Here is a 22941-nt window from a genome sequence, read left to right as displayed (position 1 = left end):
CGACAAATTGAAGCCAGCAAAGTCCCCACAGCCCAGGCCAGGACACTGAGTGAAGCAGAGCACCCTCCCTGCCCCTGCTCACCACCACGATGACAGGGCTTTACGAGAGCACGATATGATCCTCCAGTATAAGCCGCTGAGGGTTTAACTGTTACAACAGGTAGCACTTCCTTAACTATATGATGAAGGTTTCACTGCTATTTTTTTCTCTCCTCATTACCTTCTAACTTGCTATTCTGATTTTTCACTTGTTTTGTTTGTTGTTTTTTATTCAAATCTGCTCTTCAGATGCAGGTTATATAGTCCCTGAGTGACCACGTACTTGCACACTTGTAAATATCTTTCCTTCCACGTGGCGGCATAGGGACCATATTTCCCTGGATCCACGATTCCATCTATGTAAGATGCACCATTATTTTATGTACCACTTAGAAAGAAAAAAAACACTTCCAGTTAAACTATAACGTAATGCTTTTTTATAACTTAGAATGATGTTATTTTATACTTATTGAAAGGGCTTTTTCAGGCTTACAGATTTTTTTAATCATTTTTTACTCTTGTGCATTAATAAAAAGGAATATATAAGCACATTAAATTGGGTAGAAACTTCTAAAGCCTCTTCTCATACAGAGTTTATAGATCTCAAACTACTTGTCAACTCAGAATTGTCAACATCCATGTTTTTCCACATATTATTTTCTCTACCATCAAGAAAGTTCTTGAAAGAGCACTCCATTGTTATCTCCAAGATTTTCATCCAAGCTACTAACTCCCATTCTGCAAACTTTCACGCAGCATTTTCTTGATCTTTTCAGAAGGTGTCAACACATCTTTACACAACGGTCCCAGTACTCGTGTTCCTTCCCGGTCATTAATGATTTGTTCTGAGACGCTCCCCCAGTCATAAATGGGCTGTGAAGACTCTGCAGGCCCCCAACTGAGGCCTCACTCACACGGAGCTGCAGACCTGCCCCATCAAAAAGGGAAAAAGAGCTCGAGCTAGAGACAGAAGGCAGGTGGGACACAATCCAGGCGCCACCTTCCCGGAAAGTCCCCAGCTCTTTACTTTTATAAAAGATGGCGACTATCTGAGTAGAATATAAAAAAGTGCTCAGGCCACACATACTGTTCCATCCATTCCTACCACTGGAACGCCTCCATTGGGACTGTTATCCCAAACCACAAGAGAGAGTTGTGCATATAAACAATTTTCTGCCTGTGAGGTGGGGTAGGAATAGATGGTACGAAAAAAGAGGATTAAGAGATAAAGCCTAGGAATGGTTTTGGTACAAACATGCTCCACCCCACCCAGGGTAGAAATTCACATAAGACCAGCAAAAAGGTAATCCCAACTCCTCAGAGAATTCATTCACCCAGAATGAGGACCAGCCAGCACAGTTTAGAGGCGTCCGTGTTCTCCATTCAAATGTGGTCACAGCTTAGCCACTGGCAACTTACTTTACCTTAGTATCAGATTTCTTATTAGTCAAACGGAAGAGATATCACCTACTTTGAATGTGCTGTGAAGACTAAGTGAGATCACATAAGAGAAAACATCTCACCCAGGGACAGGCACAGGGGTGATTCTCAATGAACGTGCATTCCTTTCCTACAGCTCAAGGTAGTTTCGAGTGAGCTAGCGGGCGCTCTGGCACAATCTGGCTGGACACCCAGCCTGACCCAAGGTCACTCTTGGCCAAGCTTGAACCAATTCACTCTCCACTGCGTGACCCTCAAAGGATTCCAGGTTCCCTGTTGAACGCAAGGATGGCGGTCACTTCTCATCAAATTTTAGTGACAAAATATCTGAAGTGCTGAGCACAGTGTCTCTCACCTAAAAGTACCCAGTAGATAGGAGCTGTTATTCTCTGTGCATTCCTCCCTCCAGCTCTCCCCAACCTCGCCCATTTCTACTGTATAGAGGAGGGAGGATAAAGTGCTCAGAAGAGTCATGAAGCCAGTGAAGGGGAGCAAGTGGACAAGAAGAGGCAAGAGGTAGAGGTGAGGGTGAGTTATAAAGAAGAGATAGAGAAATTCCTCTGATGCAGAGGAGAAAAATCGTGCAGCATTTCCTGGAAGACAACCACATGAAGATAAGATTTTGATTTAAAAGCTTTAGATCACTCTGAACCTGCAAACCTTAAGGGCAGACTCTGAAAATCACAAGAAGTCCACGTGTTACTAGATGATTGTGCCCTGATGTACGCCGGTCCACTCCGGGACACTTAAGTATGAAATCTCACATTTAAGGAACAAATGAACAGAACAGGTGGGCACTGCCACTCCGAGACCTAGAAATAAAGGTTCTCTAAGATGTGACAGCCCCGGATCCTACAGGCCTGGAGCAGAAGACAAGTGTTGATAGAGCCCTCTGCGGTGGCTTCTCTCTAATGGGATGTGGAAAGCCAGCTGCTGGGGCTTCAAAATAAAATCTCTGCTTTCCCAGGAGCCCAACACTCCAAGTATTTATGTTTAGCATCAAATACCTCAGGCAAAAATAACAACCCTGGCTCCCGGGGCTTCCTCGGGTATTTCAGAAAACGACTCAAGCTACAGCTCCGGGGCATCCACGCTATCATCAGAAAGGGGAGCAGATTAGTAACCAGGAGGTGAATTATTTCTGGCTGCTACACAGCTTTGAGGCAAATGAATCAGTTTTCTTTCATTTGATTAGCTCGACTGGGTAAAGGCTGAGTTGCTTAGAATTCTTTCCGACCCACTAATGGAAAAGTAAACCAATTCTATCCAAAATATTTGGAAAACAAAAGCCTCACCCGGGAGTCTCAAAGATAAATCTTGGATTGAAATAAAATATATTATATGATTTGTCTTAGAAAAATCAGCTTCTCAGCTGCAACTTGAACAAGCTCCGATTTTCATGGTGCCGTGAAAGTGTTTTCGCGCTGGACTCGGAGACGAGACCTCATAATTCCTTTGTGAACTATGAACGAAATCTATCTCTGAGGCCCTGTGGGCAGGAACACAGATTTAGGGGGTCAAAACACCAAGCCTTCCCATTCATGACCTTACCACATGAACCCCTAATTAATTATGGGTGTCCTAATGTGAAAAATACTTTCATAACTGGAAGGTGACCTATCCCCATTCATAAGCAGACCACAAATCAGTCATAACTCCCCAAACACCATGAAAGAGCTGCTCAATTGGTATCTGAACTTCAAGTGTTGCATAATTTAAATCTAAAATCCACTCTCATACATCTATTGAAAGACCCACTCTGACCTTCGCTCCCAATCGCAACTGCATTAAAAGGGGCTATAAATCACTGGAACACGGGCACCCAATTGCAGCCCAGCTCTCTCAAAGCCAGGCAACTTTCTTCCCTTGATGAGTTCATCAACCCTTCCCTTGATGAGTTCACCAACCCATCAACCCAACCCAACTGGTTATAAAACCTGTTCATATTTTGAGATAATAACTCAAAGGCTCTTTTACACCACGGTTCACTATTCACCCAGGTGGACCAACTGAGCAAGTACACAGAAGGAACCACCATCAGATCCACACTCAGCCCTGCAATGCACTGTCCTCACTTTAGGAGAGCTCTAACAGACTTTATATCCAATGGTGGTGCAAGATATAAAGCTCTGATCCTTATAGCTAAGAATCCGGTTGACTGTGGATCAAAAGAAAGAATTTTTACAGGAAGCCCACATCGTCCTTTCATTACAGCAAAGCTTTGCTTTGAAATACAAACATTTCTCGATTCCTAAGAGATAAGATTTTCTTTTCTCAGTTTTTCCAGGGAAGGAAATCTTTGTAAATTTCTCTCAATTCCTGGATACGGTTAAATCCATTGTGCCGATAAAGCAGATGCGGTGACGTCCCCCCTGACCCCAAATCACTACAGAGAACCAGGACCCCGCAGAAAACAGGTGCAGCCCAAAGCAGCTTCTTCTAGCAGTTTCCAGGGAGATTTTCCAAAAAGACTGAGGAAGAAGTGTAAGGAAGGCTTGCTGGTACCTGCCACCCAGCAGCGTGGCAGCTTGGGATATTCCTTAGCCACCTCGGTGTCATCTGTGTCTTCAAAGGGGCTTGGCCCATCCAGAGTGGCAGCAGAGGGCTGGGAGGCTGGGACCGTGGCCAAGCCTGCTTCAGACCAGGCATCCATGGAGTCTGTCTACAGAGAAGCAGTGTGCTTGGAGTTGACATTTGTCTGTCCTGTTCAAGGGACCCTGGTGTGGTGTTTCACTAAGGCCCTATCTCCAGAGTCCATAAGAAACACATGCTTGTTGGCTCCTTGCAAAGACACACACAGCTTGCAAGTGTCCTGAATGCAAGGTGGCCACCCTGTGAAAAGAAGATGAGGGCGCTTGGAACGTTCCTCGTTACCCCTCAGTTTATTAAGAGGTTTGAAGTTTCCCAGGTGGGATCTAACACAAGAAGAAAAATCTTCCAGGTGGGCCACCATATACGGCAGAATTAGACCTGTCATAGTGAGAGGCTCTTACATGGTCTTGATTTCTTTTCTTTTCCCTTTTTTTTTTTTCCTTTTTAAGCTATTCTTCAGTGATTACTTCTTTCTTGTGACACCCTCAACTGTGGTTAAGGGCTCTGTACAGTAGAACCAAGTTAGCAACGTGCCGATTTGTCTGTTCTTCCTGTGCTTCTAAGCCTGGAGCTCTCTCCCTGACCTCTGCTCCCCTGGGGTACAATTCCCTACAGCAGGAATGCATAAGAAGGCCCATGAGAGAGCTGTTTGACTTGGAGGATGCTCTTCCATTCTACAGTTAAAGAAGGAACAAGGGAAACAACGCCCTGGGAGAGGAAAAGTTGATTGTCCATATATAGAAAGGCAGGATTTTCAAAACATTTTTTTTTACCCCTGTTGTCTTTCAGAAAACAAAAAAAAAAAGAGTTACCATTGTTGAAGCCAGCTACCCTTGGAATGAGAAGGTAGAAATCCAAATGAGCATAAAAATTAAGAACGTGTAATAACCTATAATGGAAAATAATCTGAAAAAGAATGTGTGTGTGTGTGTTTGTGTGTGTGTGTGTGTGTGTGTATATAAAATACATATACACATACGTATACAACTGAATCATTTTGCTGTACACTAAAAATTAACACAACATTGTAAATCAACTATACTTCAATTAAAAAAATTAAAAAAGAGGGCTTCCCTGGTGGCACAGTGATTAAGAATCCTCCTGACAATGCAGGGGACACGGGTTTGAGCCCTGGTCCAGGAAGATTCCACATGCCGCAGAGCAACTAAGCCCGTGCGCCACAACTACTCAGCCTGTGTTCTAGAGCCCGCGAGCCACAACTACTGAAGCCCACATGCCACAACTACTGAGTCTGCGTGCCACAACTACTGAAGCCCGCACGCCTAGAGCCCATGGTCTGCAACAAGAGAAGCCACCGCAATGAGAAGCCCGCGCACCGCAACAAAGCGTAGCCCCCGCTCGCCACAACTAGAGAAAGACTGCATGCAGCAACGAAGACCCAACACAGCCAAAAATAAATAAATAAAATAATTTTTTTAAAAACTACTTAAAAAAAAGAAAAGATTTCTTAAAAATTAGAAAAGAGCTACTACCTATCACTAAACAGGGTGTGATAAACAGGACCCAGTGATGACTAAGACCCTGGTGAGGTCTTACTCAACCAAAGCCCCCATGCCTAGATTCTAAAAGAGGATGAAGGTGGTGCCCAGCTTTACAAAGGAAAGAGGCCCTTGGCAACTGCAGAGTGTTCCCTTGAACTGTGATGTCTGGAGGGATGTTAAAATGGATTCTCCATGAGTCCATTTGCAGTCACCTGTCACCAGCGTGATTTTGTGGAAAGCAAATTGTTAGCCTAACTTCTCTTGGCTCCGTGGTAGATGCCAGGAAGCAATAAATGTTATCTCCAAAAACCTCACCTAGGCTCTGGGTTCTCTTATTGCCACCAGAACCTAAGGAATTGGCCTTAATGAGTGATTCTGAGGGCTGGCGGCTGGAGAGGGCAGAAAGCCGGGTTTGGGGATTGAAGGGGGACAGAAGACAGGGGTCTCCCCATCAGGCAGAAGAGAGGTCAGTTCACCTCCATCCTGCTTCAGGGATGGACAGACCCAGGTCTGAGAGGAATTCAGGGGGCTGTCGGCAAAAGCAGCTGGATTTCTCCGGGGTCCAGGGTTTCTCTCTATTTGGTTCCCTCTGCTTCATCCCTCTGTATATCCTGCTGTATTTGCTGCTTCCTCTTTTCCAGGTTTTTAAACTGCTCTGCCAAAGATGGTGTTGAGGAGAGAAGTAACAACAAAAGTCAACCTGTTGATCGAACTCTTTTCTAACACAGAGGAACGTGTCCTCATTGGTGCTGGTGGGGGCTTTTGTTGATCCTGCCAAAGGAATCCACTTTTCTTATGCTTACTTTTCTGAACTTGAGCCTATATTAAATATTTACTATTTAATAAATATTAACCATTGCTAAAGTGATCATTTGTCCTAGTTTGCTAGGACAGTCCCAGTTTATGCCAGCTGTCCCAGGAAAATTACTCATCTCTCCCCTCTCACTGTCCCAGTCAGGATGATCAATGCTACACTCACCCCAGCCGTGGGGCACGTGCAGTGCTTCTTTCTCAACCAGCCCATCCTCTCCCAATAAGCACTTGTTTCTCTCTAGCCCATTACTTTTTAGTCATACCAGAGATCATAAATAATTTACTACTCATACCTCACTTACTTCCCAACAGGATTAAAATGGCATACAGTGCATTCACTCAACAAATATTTACTGGAAGCCGAAAAGTTCCACGAACACTCCCTGAGGATACAGATACATACAAAGTTGTTCAAATAAAAGTTAAAAGTGGGGCTTCCCTGGTGGCGCAGTGGTTAAGAAACCGCCTGCCAATGCAGGGGACACGGGTTTAAGCCCTAGTCCGGGAAGATCCCACATGCCACGGAGCAACTAAGCCCGTGCGCCACAACTACTGAAGCCTGTGCACCTAGAGCCCGTGCTCCGCAACAAGAGAAGCCACTGCAATGAGAAGCCCACGCACCGCAACGAAGAGTAGCCCCCACTCCCGCAACTAGAGAATGCCCACGTGCAGCAACGAAGACCCAAGGCAGCCAAAAATAAATTAATTAAAGAAATAAATTTATTTTTTAAAAAAAGTTAAAAGTGAAGGCAATGAGAAACCACGTAGAGGGGGAAGATCACTGAGTCAGAGACCACAGATGCAACAGTCATTGTAACTCCCTCTATATTTGACTTTGAACTACCTGGTAGTAAAACCAAAAAGTAAAGTACAGTGAATAACAGCTATCATATTGCCTAAGGAAATACACCTTTGATGCAAAAGATGCTTTTTCTTTGACACTGATAGAAATTAATCATTCATTCAATAAATATTTACTGACTACCTCCTATGTCCCAGGCGGTGTTCATTGGGTGGGATACAGAAGTGAACAAAGCAGAAAAAACAGGTAAAAGTCCTTGCCCTCAGTGAGCTTACATTTCAGTAGGTTGAGACAGACACTAAATATCACATAGAGTGTGTCAGCCAGTGATAAGTGCTATGGAGAAAAATGAAGCTGGAACAGAGAAGAGAGAGCTCAGACAGTGAGTTGCAGTTTTAATAGGGTGGTTAGGAAACCCCTCACTGAGAAAGCGACATTTGAGGAAAGACATGAAGGGGAAGAGGGAGGGGTCACGTCACTATCTGGAGAGGAGTCTTCCAGATAGAGACCCTGTGATAGGAGTACACGGGACCAGTGTGAGCCCCGTGACGTAAATCAGGACATTATGAGGACGCCAGGTCAGAGCTGGGAAGGCAGGGACAGGAAGTGGAGATCTTGGGCTCTTTTCCTTCTGATGAGACAGAAAGACCTGGGAAGGTTTTGAGCAGAGAAGTACCATGACCTAATATTTTAAAGGATCATATTCCGGATGGTATGTCGAGTATGGATGGAAGGGAACAAAACACAGAACTAGAGAGACCAGTCAAGAAGCTTGTGAAATTTTCCATACAACAGAAGGTGGTGAGAAATGATCAGATTCTGGATGTGTGTTAAAGGTAGAGGCAGGATGTGATAACGGGTTACAAGCGAGGTGACACAGGAAGAAAGTGGCCAAGACGGTTCCGAGACGCTTGGCTAAGCAGTGGAGCTGCTGTTTGCGGAGCAGACAGACTGAGGGAGGAGCAGATCGTGGGGGAGGACGGGAGTTTGGTGTTGACCTTGTTAAATGGGATACACCTGCTGGACACCCAAGTAGAAAGGTCAAGTCAAGCAGGTGGTCAGATGAGTCTGGGGCTCTTGTGAATCCTTACTTAAAGGACATGGAGTGGTAAAGTGTACAGTTATTTTTGCCAAAAGTACAGAAACATTTGTTTTATGACCATTTTTATATCAGTCTGCAATAAAAGTCAAGATCTTCAATCATAGGTAAGTGAAGGTATTTCCAGAAGAAGCCAAGTTAGTGGAGTAAATGTCCTCAAAGATGCTGCCTTTGGGAATCTAACTTAGAGCAAAGGTAGAGCTTACGAAGCTGAAGGAATGGGCAGTTCCCATGGACCTCAGCCGGCCTCTCTCAACTCTGATTTCAGATTTGCCTTTAGCAAGAGGGAGCTCTTTGACTGTACTTATTCTCTGGGGTAGATGGTCAAGGAGCAGAGTTGACGTTTCACTATGAAAAGCAGAAGTGTCTGATAAATTCTACCCAGATCAAGGCCCACCTCACTTTATTTGGAGGCAGGCCACCAGGATATCTGAAAGACCTGCCAGAATTTTTCTTTAAAAAGGAGCTGTGAATTTACTCAAATGGGCAGATGAATCGCAAGTCGAGGCCTCGGAATGATAAGCTGGTGTACGTAGTGTTTTCCTGGCAAAAAGGATACACAGACAGATACACAAAGTTAATACACAGACAGATAAAAGTTAATCCTGTCCCCAGCCAAATAAGAAAAGTGTCTATAGTTCCTCCAGGCCACACCCAGCCTGGAGGGGAAAAAAAAGTGTGCAACTGTCAGAAATGGAACAGAACTATCAAGAGTATATACCAGCAACATAAATGGGGAAACTGACATCGCAGTTGCGTTTTGCCTCTGAAAGTGTAAGAATCATAACCTTTTAAAATTCCTTGAAACCTGGGACTTCGTCTGTTTTGTTCAGTCTGTATCCCCAGCACCTCCTAGAACAATACTAGCACACAGTGGGCATTCAGTCGAACACTGACAAAGGAATGAATCAATATTACAAAATAAAGTGAAAACAAAACCCATCAGTGCCATCTTGTGGAAGGCCTTACCATGATGCATCCAAGGTTCCAGTCACCAGGCTGGGGAACAGACGCTGAAATTTCTGTATGACAGGGCCTGAGGGGCCACTGACTGTTGGGAGTGCTACGCTAGGAAACTTGTCTTGAAGCTGTGTTTGCAAACCATGTACACTTTTGACTTAGATTCAGGTGAGGTAATGGAGATTATGGGGGCAGGAGGGCTACAAAATTTCCCCCAAGCCAAGCCTTGACACTGCCGGAGTATAAATGAGAGAGAGAAATCTCAGAAGTAGTCTTGGACCAGTTCCCCCGCCACACACACATACACACACACACACACAGAGCAAAAACTGTTGTGATAACCTAGCCTCAAAATTTCCCTGTGTCCTTCAAGAGATCCTTGGGAACCAAATATTCAAAGAGCTCTCTGGACACATGGTAACATCGTCTGTCTTCCTATTTCCTTCCTACACCCCTCCCCAACTCACTGAGGCTCCTGCTGTCACCCCTTGGTAGTAGTATGGGCTTGGCTTCTCTCTGCTTTTCTTCCTCTTTCTCCACATGGGGGGAAGGGGGGACCAGTAATCGCTATCTGGTCATCTTCCACTTGCTTACCTCCTATGGGACCACCAAACAGAGGTGGAACCACCGACAATCACCAAGGTTCTCTGTGTCTCTGTCTCCCACTGGAGCGCCCTTTTCTGTCATTCCCACTCCCTTCCCAAGAGCCTGGCACAGGGCCCGGAGAGGCAATATGAAGAACCCCAGTGGCACAGACTCCTGATTCTTCAGGTTTTGTGGATACCTAGAGCTTATACAATCTAGTGGACCCTCTTTGAGAAAAAGGATAAAACATTATAAATATGGGCTTCCCTGGTGGCGCAGTGGTTGAGAGTCCGCCTGCCAATGCAGGGGACACGGGTTCGAGCCCTGGTCTGGGAAGATCCCACATGCCGTGGAGCAACTGGGCCCGTGAGCCACAACTACTGAGCCTGCGCGTCTGGAGCCTGTGCTCCGCAACAAGAGATAGTGAGAGGCCCACGCACCGCAATGAAGAGTGGCCCCCTCTTGCCACAACTAGAGAAAGCCCTCGCACAGAAACGAAGACCCAACACAACCATAAATAAATAAATAAATAAATTTAAATCATATGGGCTTCTAAGAAGACCTCTGCTTAAAAAAAAAAAATTATTAAAAAAAACATTATAAATATGAATTTAGGTGCAGAAGTGAATATTTATTTAAAATGGGAAAAGATATCACAGAAAATTACTGGCACCTCAGAGATCTGAGTTCTTTTCTTCTGGTTCTCTGTGATAATTGGCCAGAAATACCTACACAGAAATGGATTTCAGCCTGGCCTCCTGGCCCACCTGGGCCTCTCTGCACATCCAGCGAGGCCAGTCAGAGAAGCCAGAGCATATGAGCTTCGCTGGCTTCCTCCTACCCTTGGCCCCAGACCAAGCCCTTGCACCTGGACTCTGTCCCCTCAGGGCGGCTTCTTAGGCCCCCTCCCCCCTCCAAGAGTACTCCAGAGGGGGCAAAGGGCCGGCCCTCCAGGATGCTTAGGGGTCTCTGTCCTGGGGGCCAGCCCAAGTGAGTCCATTCAGGGTGCCTCATGTGTTACCACCGGGCCAAGCCACCTTGCAGCCTCACACACCTGACCAGCTAAAGGGTCTCAGCTCTGGTGGCCTCAGACCTGTCTCTCCATCTTAGCAGCCGCCACCCAACAAGATCAGCGCTGCGCCCCAGGATTCGAGAAAGGAGATGCTGCGTGATTTTCTTATCAGAAAAAGTTATAAAAATTACGTACCATTAAATAAATAATAAAACAAAATAAAAATCCGCCCGGTCTTTGCCGCCCCTCCTCTGCCTGGGAGCCCTGTCTGGCCTGGCAGGCGCCAGCTGCCTCCAGGTCGTGGCTGTCTGTGGTCCACCGTCCCCATTTGGGGGAACGCCCGACGCAGGTGGCCCTGACGCCATAGTGACAAACATGTTGGCCAGCCACTGCCGCTTGGCCCCAAGATCTCCCCGGCCAGGAGAGAAGGTGGGAAAGGGAAGCCGAGGGCAGGTCCAGAGGCTTGGAACTCCCGGCGCCGAGGCGCAGCTTCTCTGGAAACCGGGGAGGGCGGGGCTCCGTTCCCATGGTAACCGACAGACAAACAAACTCGGGCGCCAGGACCCCGCGCTGGAGCCGCGCGGCCGCCCAGCTTCGGTAAGAGCTGCGGGCAACCAACGCCGCGCGCGCGGGGAGACCCGACTCCTCCTCCAGCCCCGCCGGGGAGTGGGGAGCAGATCAAGGGACTGGGGAACAAAGAAGCGACGCCACGCAGACATCTTTGTTTCTCTCCCTTTCTCCGCTCTTCCTCCCTTGGCCTTCGTGTTCCCGACCGTGCCACGCTTCTCCCCTTCGTGAAGCGCGGTGTCGGGTCCATACTTCTGCAAATAAAGGAGGACTGGGCCCCTTCCACTCCAGACAGCCCTGGCCCTGAGTTCAAGGAAATACTCTGGGTGCGACAGTACGACTTCTTCCTTTTCAGCCGGCACAGAGCAGTCAATTATGCAGGAAAAGGGTCCCGCGCATCCCAAATTCCAGCCTTGGGCACACACCGGCTCCTGTGACCCAAAGCGAATGACTCAGTTTATCTGTGTTTATTCCCCCCGCTCCCACCCCCACCCCCTCTAAAATGGGACCAAAAAAGAGGCCCCAACCTTCCAGGGCGATAGCACCGAGTGGCCAGTGCTAGTACCCCACAGATGCTCCTGCCACGCGACGGCTCAAGGTCACCCTCCTTGAGAGCTCAAACCTGAATACATCCTAAATTCTATTTATTTAAAAAAAGCCCGTAGGAAATTATGTTCTAATGAGCGCACTGGGGTGTCTATACTGCTAAAAACTGCACTGATTGGTCTAAGGGGATGAATGTAACTTTTTTTTTTTTTTTTTTTTATGGCTGTGTTGGGTCTTCATTTCTGTGCGAGGGCTTTCTCTAGTTGTGGCAAGCGGGGGCCACCCTTCATCGCGGTGCGCGGGCCTCTCACTATCGCGGCCTCTCTTGTTGCGGAGCGCAGGCTCAGTAGTTGTGGCTCACGGGCTTAGTTGCTCCGCGGCATGTGGGATCTTCCCAGACCGGGGCACGAACCCGCGTCCCCTGCATCGGCAGGCAGACTCTCAACCACAGCGCCACCAGGGAAGCCCCGATGAACGTCACTTTTTGACTTCAGTGTTTGCCCCCTGGCCTTTTTTGACGTGGATCCCGATGAGCACAGGCACGGCACCAGGAATCGCACTGAAGGAGGCTATCGGCCAAGAATCCTGCCAGTCAGTTAGAGAGATTATAAACAGCTCCTGAGGACGATAACAACAGCCACCAGAAGGCCTTGTGTTTGCAGAGCACCAGGGAATACCCCGGATCCTTTACAGAAATGAGACTTCTCCCAGAGCTCCAGCTAGGGTTTCCAAGCCTGCGCTGGCAGCACCCGAGCTACACCCAAGGGTCCTGTCCGCTTCCTCAGCTACATCTTTGTTGTCTGAGCCCTCCCACAACGCATGTCTTGGGTTTTTCCTCCATAACACAAAAGAAAGATAAGTGGATGGGGGCCTGAAAAGTCCAAATCAGAAACTTGATATGCAGTCTCCTGTGTGCCTTTCTTCCTATCGATCATCCATTCGGTCCACAGGCTCCAGCTGAAATCCTGCTACATGTCAGGCATCGTGCTAGACATGCAAACACACACGCACGGTACGGGAAAAGAAGAGTTGAAAGAGCTGTGGGAGAAAGAGGACAGACTCTTTCCAGAAAAGCTTGCACGTCCTCACGGAGGAGGTGACTTGGAGTTAGGTTTTAAAGGATGAATAGACTCGCTTTCAAGTGATGAGAAAATTCAAAAGCAAGGCCGGCATCCCAAAAAGAAATCCCCCTCTGGAAGGGCTGGTGAAAATGTATACAACATTCAGCCAAAAATAAAGTAAATACATAAAAAGGTAAAAAAAATAAAATAAAATGCCCCCTGATTCTCTAGTCCGCCATGTGAAAACTTAGCCCCGCTAGCCAAGGCAGCTGAACTTGATTCTTTAGGGAGCCCCACGGGGCAGGCAGGTAGCAGAGAGGAGCAAAGGCTGTAACAGCAGGCAGTAAGAGCCCAGCCCCCTCTGTAAGTAGGCGCCCCTCACCTCCATCCTCGTTCCATTCCTTTCCATTTCAATTCTCTTTCCAGTTCCTCATGGTGGCTAAAGCCCCCCCCCCCCCAGCCCTGGGACATCCTCTGGCTAGCTTTGAATTACATGGGGATGGTCCCTGTCCCTGACGGGTCCCACACCCCAGAAGCCAGAGGTGGTGCTGGCATCTTCCTAGCTCCCTACTTTCCCCCCTTACCGATGATTCCTCTTCCGACACCTGCTAAAATTCCCTCCCCCTCTTTCATTCATGACATAAGCACACTACACTGTACTTTTTCTGTCTGCCTGCTTAAGCAAGCAGCTTTCTTGAGGTCTACAGGTGTGTCTTCTGCAACGTTGCAGCCCCTGTGCCCGACAGTGTCTGGCACATAGAAAGTCCTCAACAAGTGTCTGCAGAAAGAAAGAGGAAAAGAAGAAAGGGAAAAGGATAGGAGGGAGCCTTGGAAGCTTACCCTTTTCAGCATTAAGCTTTATAAGGTCTGGTTAATGCACGGAATGGCAGAATCAGATGCACAAATATCTGAGCAGCCTGGAAGGGGGAGGCAAAGGCCGCAAGCTGAAACGTAATACTGATCCATATAAATTCCTGCATCGGGTTCCAAAACTAAGCCGAAGTTTAGCACTAAAAAAAAAAAAAAAAGTAAAGAACATAAAAGCTACCTTCAAATATTTGCAGCCGCTGTGGAGCAAATCTGCTGTGTGTAGCTCCAGACAGCAGACCTGGGGGTGCTGGTTAAAAGCCCGAAGGAGACTAACAAACGCAGTAAGGTAGATAGCTAGTGGGAAGCAGCCGCATGGCACAGGGATATTGGCTCGGTGCTTTGTGACAGCCTGGAGGGGTGGGATGGGGAGGGTGGGAGGGAGGGAGACGCAACAGGGAAGACATATGGGAACATATGTTTATGTATGACTGATTCACTTTGTTATAAAGCAGAAACTAACACACCATTGTAAAGCAATTATACCCCAATAAAGATGTTAAAAAAAAAAAAAAAAGCCCGAAGGAGGAAGATTTAGCAGCAGAAGTCTGTGTCATTTGTTACGTGCTAAATACAGTCCCTGGCATGTAGAAATGGTGGCTGAATAATTCCACACTTATTGTGGTGATCTTTCTTATCATTATTATTACCAGCATCATCGTCATTATTTATTATTTATAAGAGCTGTCCAACAGTCTGCCTCAAGAAGCACTGATCTCTCTTCCATGGAAATCCAAGGTTATCACTGAGTAGCCACCTGTCTGGGGAGTTTGTCGACCTGATTCCTAACCCCTGGCCTCACCTTCTCCGTAATCCTGTGACTGGAGGAACAGTATGTCCTGGGTAGATACAATTCCTGGCTGAGCAAACTGTCTTTTATACAAAGAAGCTTTTGCAGTGCCTACATTTGTTGCAGTGTGCCTCCTTCCAGCAATCCCTCGAAGCAACTCTTTGATGTTGAAAAATAAAATTGCTTTGTGTGACAGCTCCTTTAATCTTATATAGATACAAATGCCTTGTATCTTTGGGGATATGCCAAATCGCTGGTAGTATTCCAGAATTAATCTTATTAAAGAAAGCTCTGTTTAATCCCCATTGCTCTTTGCTGGAGATGCTGAATAATTCCACACCTATTGCCGCTTTGCCACGCCCCCTTCCAGGATTTAGTGTCGTCCAAGAGAACACATCCGCGAGTTTAGGCTGGACAATGGCATTCCCACTTTGAGTTTAGTGCTGTAGTTGTAGAAATGTTCCTTTATACAACTTTATCTCAATTTCTTAATGAAAGAAAAGGAAGGGGTCAGAGGACTTGCCTGTTGTGAAGAATAACAAATGGAATAATGAGATGCCTCATTGACCAACTCAATATAATTACATATGATAAACCAGGGCTGCTAATATTGCTAAGAAAAATGGAGTTCATATAAGGTTACTATCTGTTGTCTCTTCCCAAAGAATACAGGACAACGCTGATTAGACTGCCTAGTTTGTACAATGTATGTTTCCATATAAATGTATATTTTATATACCTATATATCAGTATGTGTGTGTATATATATATAATGTATATATACACACACACACACATATGTATCAGTCAAATGAAATTACAACTTCCTCTCTCCCAACAGACTTCTGCATCTTCTCCATTAGGAGCCATCAGTGAGTGATCCAAACACGCAGCCATATGAAATAATTATGCATTTATTAATTTCAACACATAGTTATGACCTCCTACTATGTGCCAGGCATTATTCTAGGTGGCAGGAACACAATGGCAAACAAGAGAGCAAAGTTCCTGTTCTCAGGTACACAGATCAATGAATGTGATACAAATGTTACAATGAAAATAAAACAACATAATGAAATATATAGTGCTTGGGGGGTGAGGGGCTATTTTAGATCAATTAGGGCCTCACGGAGGAGGTGACATTTGAACTAACACTTGAGGACAAGAAGCCAGGCATCTGAAGATCCAGATGAAGAGCTTTGCAGACAACGGGAAGGACTAATGGAAGAGCCCTGAGGCGGGAACAGGCAGTAGTTTGGGACTCCAGGGGAGGAGTGGGATTCCAGGAGGGCCAGAAAGGAGCCAACATGGCAGGACTTGGAGGCCTTTCAAAGTGAAGTGGAAACCACTGGAGGGTTTCACGCAAGGTCATTAAGACACGACCTAATTTATGTGTAAAAAAGGTTACCTCTGAAGAATGATTAGAATGCAAGAGCCAAAGCAGGGAGGCTATTGTAGAAGATGGTAGATTAGACAAGAGTGATCACAGTGGTGACAAAAGAAGAATGCATTCAGGACAATTTTTGGAAGACAGCGTGGAGAGGACTTACTGACTAGCAGGCTTGGGAGGATGAAAGAGAGAGGAATCAAGGATGGCTCCAAGTTTCTACGGCTGAGCCACTTCATGAATTATACCGTGGGGTCCCAAACTTTCTCAGCTCATGGTACTCCCAGCATCTCAGTGAACTTTTCATGGTGTCCCCTAAGCGAAAAGGAATCCGCAATGGTTTTCATTTATTAGTTATATCCATATAACTTAATAAACACTTGTGTTGCATCCTTATGTCATATATTTATGTCACAACTTCATACATAAAAATTGAAAGAAAAAAATCATGCTTTTACTTCATGCTTCAATAGCCACAATGAGTTACTATTGGAACGTGCGTGTCCATTGGGCATCGCACGACTTCAGTCTTGGAATCAGATTGCGCACAGCCATCCGTGTTTCCTGTTCCACACTGATTTTTGCACGGGACTTGCTTTTTATCTCAACAACTGCCAAACATCCAACTTTGCAAAATATGCCATCTGTTGAAAGGGATGCAGTGTAATCTAAATTAGTAGTTCATACAATATCCAACAGATGTTGAGTATGGCTGTTTTCCTCAAACATTTTAAGTCCACTGCAGCATCCCGGTGAGTCCTCTGCAGTACCCGGGGAGCCACAGTGCTCAGACTGGTCAGACCATTTAGTGACTGGACAGGGGTGTGGAATGGCAGGAGAGTTATATAAGCGAGGGCTGCTTGGGTTGGATTTCCATGGTGGATGTTCATGGAGACCCACTGACCAAGGAAGGTTAAGGAAGAAACATGTACTACCAAAAAAAAAAAAAATTCCATTTAATCTTAGCCTAGAAAAAATATCCATTATCCAGTATTCTCAGGAAATGAGGAGTTCTCTGGCTAATTTTCTGGGTCACTAAGAGCTAACCAGGAAACTTTTTTTTTTCAGCTGTTATCGTTGAAGAATCACTTGGCTTGGACTCAGTTCACTCCCTGACATTGTAAGTATTGGCCATGAGCGTAACTGGGCGTAACTGCTGCTGCATCTTCCAGGTCTTGAAGGCTGCACAGTCATGACTGCAAATAATCCTTACTGCCCTCCCTGTGAGCCACACTGTGATCCCAGAAACAGCAATGGCAAAATGGATCTCCATGAATTTTATTTTAAATGCATTGTTGCCCATCAAGAGCATAACATTAGATAAATACTAGATGTGACCACCAAAAGGGCATCCAGAGAAACACAGACATAGGATTACAATCCCTGATGCACAAAATCTGTAATCCACAAAGTTCTAAAAACTGAAAGTCTTCATGAGAAGTCTGTGGCAAACTCATCTGGACACAAAACCTGACCTGCTAGAACTCAGCTGGAAGCAAAATCCAGCCTAAACTGACGGAGATTATTTAAAGTTTCTCTTTATCCCACTTACTGCGAACAATTACGTGTTTTGCTGCAGAAATACTAATAAGATTCACTACAGGGTGCTGCCTCAGACCCCTCTAGGGTTGTTATATATCTGTGATATATTCACCATAAGGCCAGTCTAAATCAGGGAAAAATCTGAATTTCGCAACACTGGCCCAAGGCGTTTTGAATAAGTGATAAGTTCATCTTTAGAAACATAGTTCAGGAAGGAATCCGGATCTCTTCTAGGTCAATCCATTAATATTAGAAGTGAGAAAAGAAGCCTAGACAAATGTGTGGGAGGAGCTGGGAACGTGTTCAAAATCATGTATTCAGTTTGGAGCTCAGCCAACATAGTGCTATTTCTCCTGCCACCTGCTGCCCCTGAAGGCAGCCTGTGGGTGTGCTCGTACGTGTTAAGAACACAGGTGCCTCAGCGCACCGTTAGTGTCGACAGGCACACCCAAGATACACGCTTCTACTGAAATGCCCAACTGAGCCATCTGAAAATGAATATGTCATCGGTTATAACAATTACCTGCTTTGTTTCAGACAATATTGAAGGTTTGAAGGAGGTTAATTCAAAGCCATTCTATATGACTCTTGAAAATTAGTTCAGTAAACTTTTAACTAGCGATGTCTTTTCATCTGAATGAATTTCCTTTTAGCAATTAGAAACTCTAAATATTATTTCTTTGTTCTTTTAAATAGTTTCTTTGTTCGCGGAATATTTGAAGGAATCACTAAGAACTTGAGTTGTAAAGGCTGGAAGGATGACACCTCTTGCCCATCCCCTCTGTTACAGGGTGGTCTAGACTTGGAACTGGAACTAAGGCCAGTTATCCAATTTCTATGAGCCCTGGTTTTCTTCATTGAAAAAGAGGATGATAATACTTTACCAGACTTTTGTGAATCTTTAAAGTTTAAAAAAAAAAAAGTAACATGCTTTGTTCTAGGTACATAGTAAATGCTCAGTAAATGACAGAAGCCCAACTTTCCTCTCCCTCCCTTTCCTCAGCCTCCTTCCTTCATCATGGAGAAAGCATGTTTAACTAGAGTGTGAAGAAGAGGCTAGTGCCCTAAGAGCTCCCCTCCAAACAATGCCAGCCTCTCAGCCCACCCTCTCAGTAGCCGGTGTTGGGAAAGAACACTGTTCTTGAGGACAGCAGACCTGGGTCCAAGTCCTAGCTTGGCCACTTAGTAACTGTCTGACTTTAACCAAGACATTTGATTGCTCTGAACCTCAGTGTTGTCATCTGTAAATTGAAGAGAACACTGTTTGCTGCACAAGACGGCTATGATGCATACATTCAATAGGGCACATTTAATTGTTTTACAACTCAAAGTATTATACAAATTGCTGAAGCCTAGAGAAGACTGAGAGTTGGACCCCAAATCTGGAAACAGGAGAACATTTTTCTGATTTAAATAAAAGGAGAAGAGAAGGCAGATGTGGAAACTTATAACCCAGTGAGTTTGATATTGGTGCCGTGCAGAATTCCAGGACATTTCCTGTGATGGTTTGGGAGTACTTGGGAGAGGTGACAGGCTGCATGGACTCCTGGAAGGGCAGGTCATGTAGGGTGGGACTTCTCCATCCACCCCTTAGAGCAGCGGTCCCCAACCTTTTTGGCACCAGGGACTGCTTTGGTGGAAGACCATTTTTGGGGGACAGGGGGGCGGGGAATGGTCCAGGCAGTAATGCGAGCCATGCGGGGTCGATGCGGAGCGGCAGATGAAGCTTCGCTGGCTGGCACGATGTTCACCTCCTACTGTGCGGCCCGGTTCCTAAAAGGCAGCAAACTGCTGCGGGGGAGGGGGAAACCCCTGCCTTAGAGAAGGGGGTAAACCTTGAGGGGGACATAAGTCTCAGGGAGCCAAAGAGGAGGGGCCGCAGAAAAGTGAGGGGGGAGGGGCCTCAGCGAGCAGAGGGGGAGGGGCCTCAGTGTCAAGGGGGCGGGGCTCTGAGAGCCAAGAAGGAGGAGCCTCAGGGAGCTGAGAGGGAGGGTCTCACAGAGCAGAGGGGAGGGGTGTCAGGGCCATGTCCCCAGGGCTCTCTGGCTTGACATTTATATCTATGATTTGGATGAGGACCCAGTTAATGGGAAATGGCTGGCTGTCCAATCAAAACTTATTGGGAGGAGCTGGAGAAAATGTGAAGTCCCAGTTAGAGGGGAAAGGAACAACCTGGTCCTTTGGAGTGGGTGCTCAGAAAGCCTTAACAGAGCCCACAGGGTTGAGCGTTCTCAGACCCGACACACGGTGCCGGGAAGACGGCTGCACACTCAGGCCGGGCCTTGGGCTCTGGGCTAAGCCATGCGTCTTAGGGGGCTCTTGACACCCTACAGCACTTCAGAGAAGGATCTAGAAACCACACCACCTACTGAGTGGTGGAAGGAACCACAAAAGGGAGGGGCCATGATTCACTCCTTCATTCAATAAATATGTATCATTACCTACTATGGTAATTGTTCCAGGCACTTGGGCTAATCAGTGAATAAAACAAAGACCTCTGCCCTCGGGGAACTTACATTCTAGTGAGAGGAGACAGACAACACATTAACAAATGAACAAAGCATTCAGTATGTTAGGAAAGTGATAAATGCTCTGGAAAAAAAGGGAAAGTGGAGAAGCTTAAGGGAGATGTGAAATGCCATGACTGGGCAGGTGACAGTAAACAGGTTAGGGGGGACAGGACTCATTGAGGTGGTGGTGGGAAGGGGGTGAGGGAGTGAGCCGAGCAGATACCTGCAGAGCAGGCCCACGGGACGGGGAGAGCAAAGGCCTCAGGTGGGACATGCCTGTTATGTTAGGAACAGCACTGAGACCAGTGTGGCAGAAGTAGAGGGAGGGAGGGGGAGAGAGCAGTGGGAAGGAGGTGGAAAGGGTGATGGGGGCCGATCAGGAAGGACCTTGTAGGTCTTGGCCTTTAATCTGAGAGATGGGAGCCCTTGTAGGGTTTGCCTGGGGGAGTGAGGTGACTTATGTTTTGAAAGCTGGCTACCCTGTGAAGAATAGATGTGCTAGGAGGCCACCGCAGTAACCCAGGCAAGATGTTATGGTGGCTCGGACCAGGAGGGGAAGTGATGGGATGTGGAGAGTGTGAGAAGCGAGGAGGTCCTTTGAACCAGCCAGATTTGCCGGTGCACTGATGTAAGGTGAGAAGGACAGAGAAGTGTCACATGACTTCAAGGGCTTTGTCATCAGCCGAGAGGCCTGGGGAGGAAGAGCACGATCTCATCTTGGGCACAGCGAGTAGATGTCTGAGCGGAGATGCTAAGAAGGCAGCTGGAGAGCTGGGCCTGGAGTCCTGGGAAAAGGTCTGGTCGCTACCTTCAGACAATAAAGCAGCTGTCAAGTGGAAGAGGAGTGAGAGCTCGTCACTGAGGTCCCCCCAGGGCTGAAAAGGGCGGACGAAGGGGTGGGAGTCAAAGTGAGGAAGGCTCTGATCCAGTGCGAGGACCTCTGAACCATTCAGAGACTGAGCGAGCAGCCTCATCCGGGCTGTCTTACACTCACTTCTCAGTCTAGTCATCAAATCAGCTCTTTACAGAGCGAGTGCTCTGTTTGTCTCTTTGCTTTAGTTACTTGTGTCTTCCTCTTTATATCAAGCAAGAATATTTCAGGGATCCTGGCCTCAGCCCCTCAGAATGACAAGTGGGATCCAAAGAAAACCTCACTATGGGGAACTCAGTCAGCCTCTCACAGCACCACGTGGAAGGAGTCATGCAGGTAGAAATCTACAAGACTAGGGTGGATTTCTATGTTGACCCCTGGCGTAAAGTGTTGCCCCTCTTCACTAACTAAGCACATCCTCAGCAAGTATACTTGGCAAAGCACTTAGCACATTCTTAAAGCTTTTCTTCGCTCATCCACGTATTCATTCAGCAGGTATTACTGAGCGCCTATCACGTGCCAAAGGCCACGCTGGCTGCGGGTGTGCAGTGGTGAACTGTGCCAACGCGGTACCAGCCGCCACCAAACAGCCTCCATCGAAGGTCCCACACTCCACAGGGGCCAGAAAGATCAAGCCACAGCACGAGGAGGCCAAGTGGCAAGAGCAGATCTCTCAGGGTAGCTTTTGTTTCCCTGCTTTGGATAGAGACCTGGCTCTATCTTCTGATAGAGACAGCAGAGAACTGTGGCTCTCCTACAAGAAAACAACAGGACGCGTGTGATGACAAGCCTGCCTGGGAATCAAGCAGGTTCCAGGTAGTGGTGCGGAGAGAAGCAGAAATGGAGAGAGAGCGGTCCCATGCAGAGAGGGCAGCCTGCACTCAGCATCCCTGTTCCCACGTGGGGAAGCCAGCTCAGGGTCCCCGAGACCCCCATTTCCAAGAGAAGCCAGAACTCTTGCTTTTTTGTGTGAATTCTGCCAATTCTAAATATTCACTCGAATTTTTAATTTTTTTAATAGAAGTTTTTTAAATTATTTATTTGTTTTTGGCTGCACCGCACAGCATGTGGGATGGAACCCGCACCCCCTGCTGGGGAAGCGTGGAGTCTTAACCACTGGGCTGCCAGGGAAGTCCCCACCCTAATTTTTCTTTTTAATTATTTACCTTGAATAAAATACATCTGGCAGCCTGCTTTGACTGAGGCAGCCGTTTTGTGAAGCTAGTCTAGGGGCGAATGAGCTATAATCGGCCGATTACAATCAGCTCTTATAAAGTTGGTGTTTCCTGGGTGACCACAGAAATTAACCTGCAATCTCTCAGACACCAGGGTCAAAACGAGTCAAGATCTGAATCACAAGTCAAAACCTACACGTTTGCCTCAGACACTGGGTATCAGGTTGCCATTACCATTTATTTCTGCCTGACAGCTTTTCTTATACATTTCTAGGAGAATTAAAGGGACAGTGTCTAGAATGCAGTTTCTTTTCTGACCTTTGGAAGGAGAATGCAGCCGCCTGGAGCCTGTTTACAAGGCCCGATGAGAAAACAGACAGAAAGACTCACCCCTGAGTGACAGCATGCCATTGATAAACGCATTCTGGGCTGCCCAGGGGACCAGCTGATTTTGATCTTCTATCTTGAGCAGCTAAAAACTATGAAAGGCAGGGCGTCTCTGATGTGCAAGCAGACCTCTGACGGAGTGGCTGGTGGCTGGGTGTGCGCCTTCACCGCTCCCAGGGCACGGCTGGACACATACCCCTGTCCCCGGGCTCTCCCCATCCCCGACCTCTTCCTCTGGCTTAAGCATCAGGAGCAAGCGGGGGCTCCACACGGACAGCTGTCGTAGGTAGTGTGTTTAGGTTTTAAATCAAAATAAGGTTGGAGAGGTTCCTTTAAAACAGATGAGGCCCCCAAAGACAGATACATAAGCCCCAGAGCCTTCCCGCGGCTCACC

The 22941-nt window shown here is 46.8% G+C and overlaps 1 long non-coding RNA gene across 2 annotated transcripts; it reads left to right on the top strand.

Moving 5' to 3' along the window:
* The first annotated feature begins 11277 nt into the window (after positions 1-11277).
* On the top strand, positions 11278-18681 carry LOC125961963 (uncharacterized). Of its 2 annotated transcripts, none has more exons than XR_007473166.1 (3): positions 11278-11441; positions 17131-17182; positions 18608-18681. It is a non-coding gene; the product is annotated as an uncharacterized LOC125961963 (long non-coding RNA). The 2 variants fall into 2 exon arrangements; XR_007473167.1 differs by lacking the exon at positions 18608-18681 and adding an exon at positions 18301-18330.
* Positions 18682-22941: the final 4260 nt, after the last annotated feature.

The sequence above is a fragment of the Orcinus orca genome, chromosome 18 (assembly GCF_937001465.1).
Source record: "Orcinus orca chromosome 18, mOrcOrc1.1, whole genome shotgun sequence".
Classification (NCBI taxonomy): Eukaryota; Metazoa; Chordata; class Mammalia; order Artiodactyla; family Delphinidae; genus Orcinus; species Orcinus orca.
Note: the sequence above shows the minus strand (reverse complement) of the source record. Positions and strands in the feature narration are given on the sequence as shown.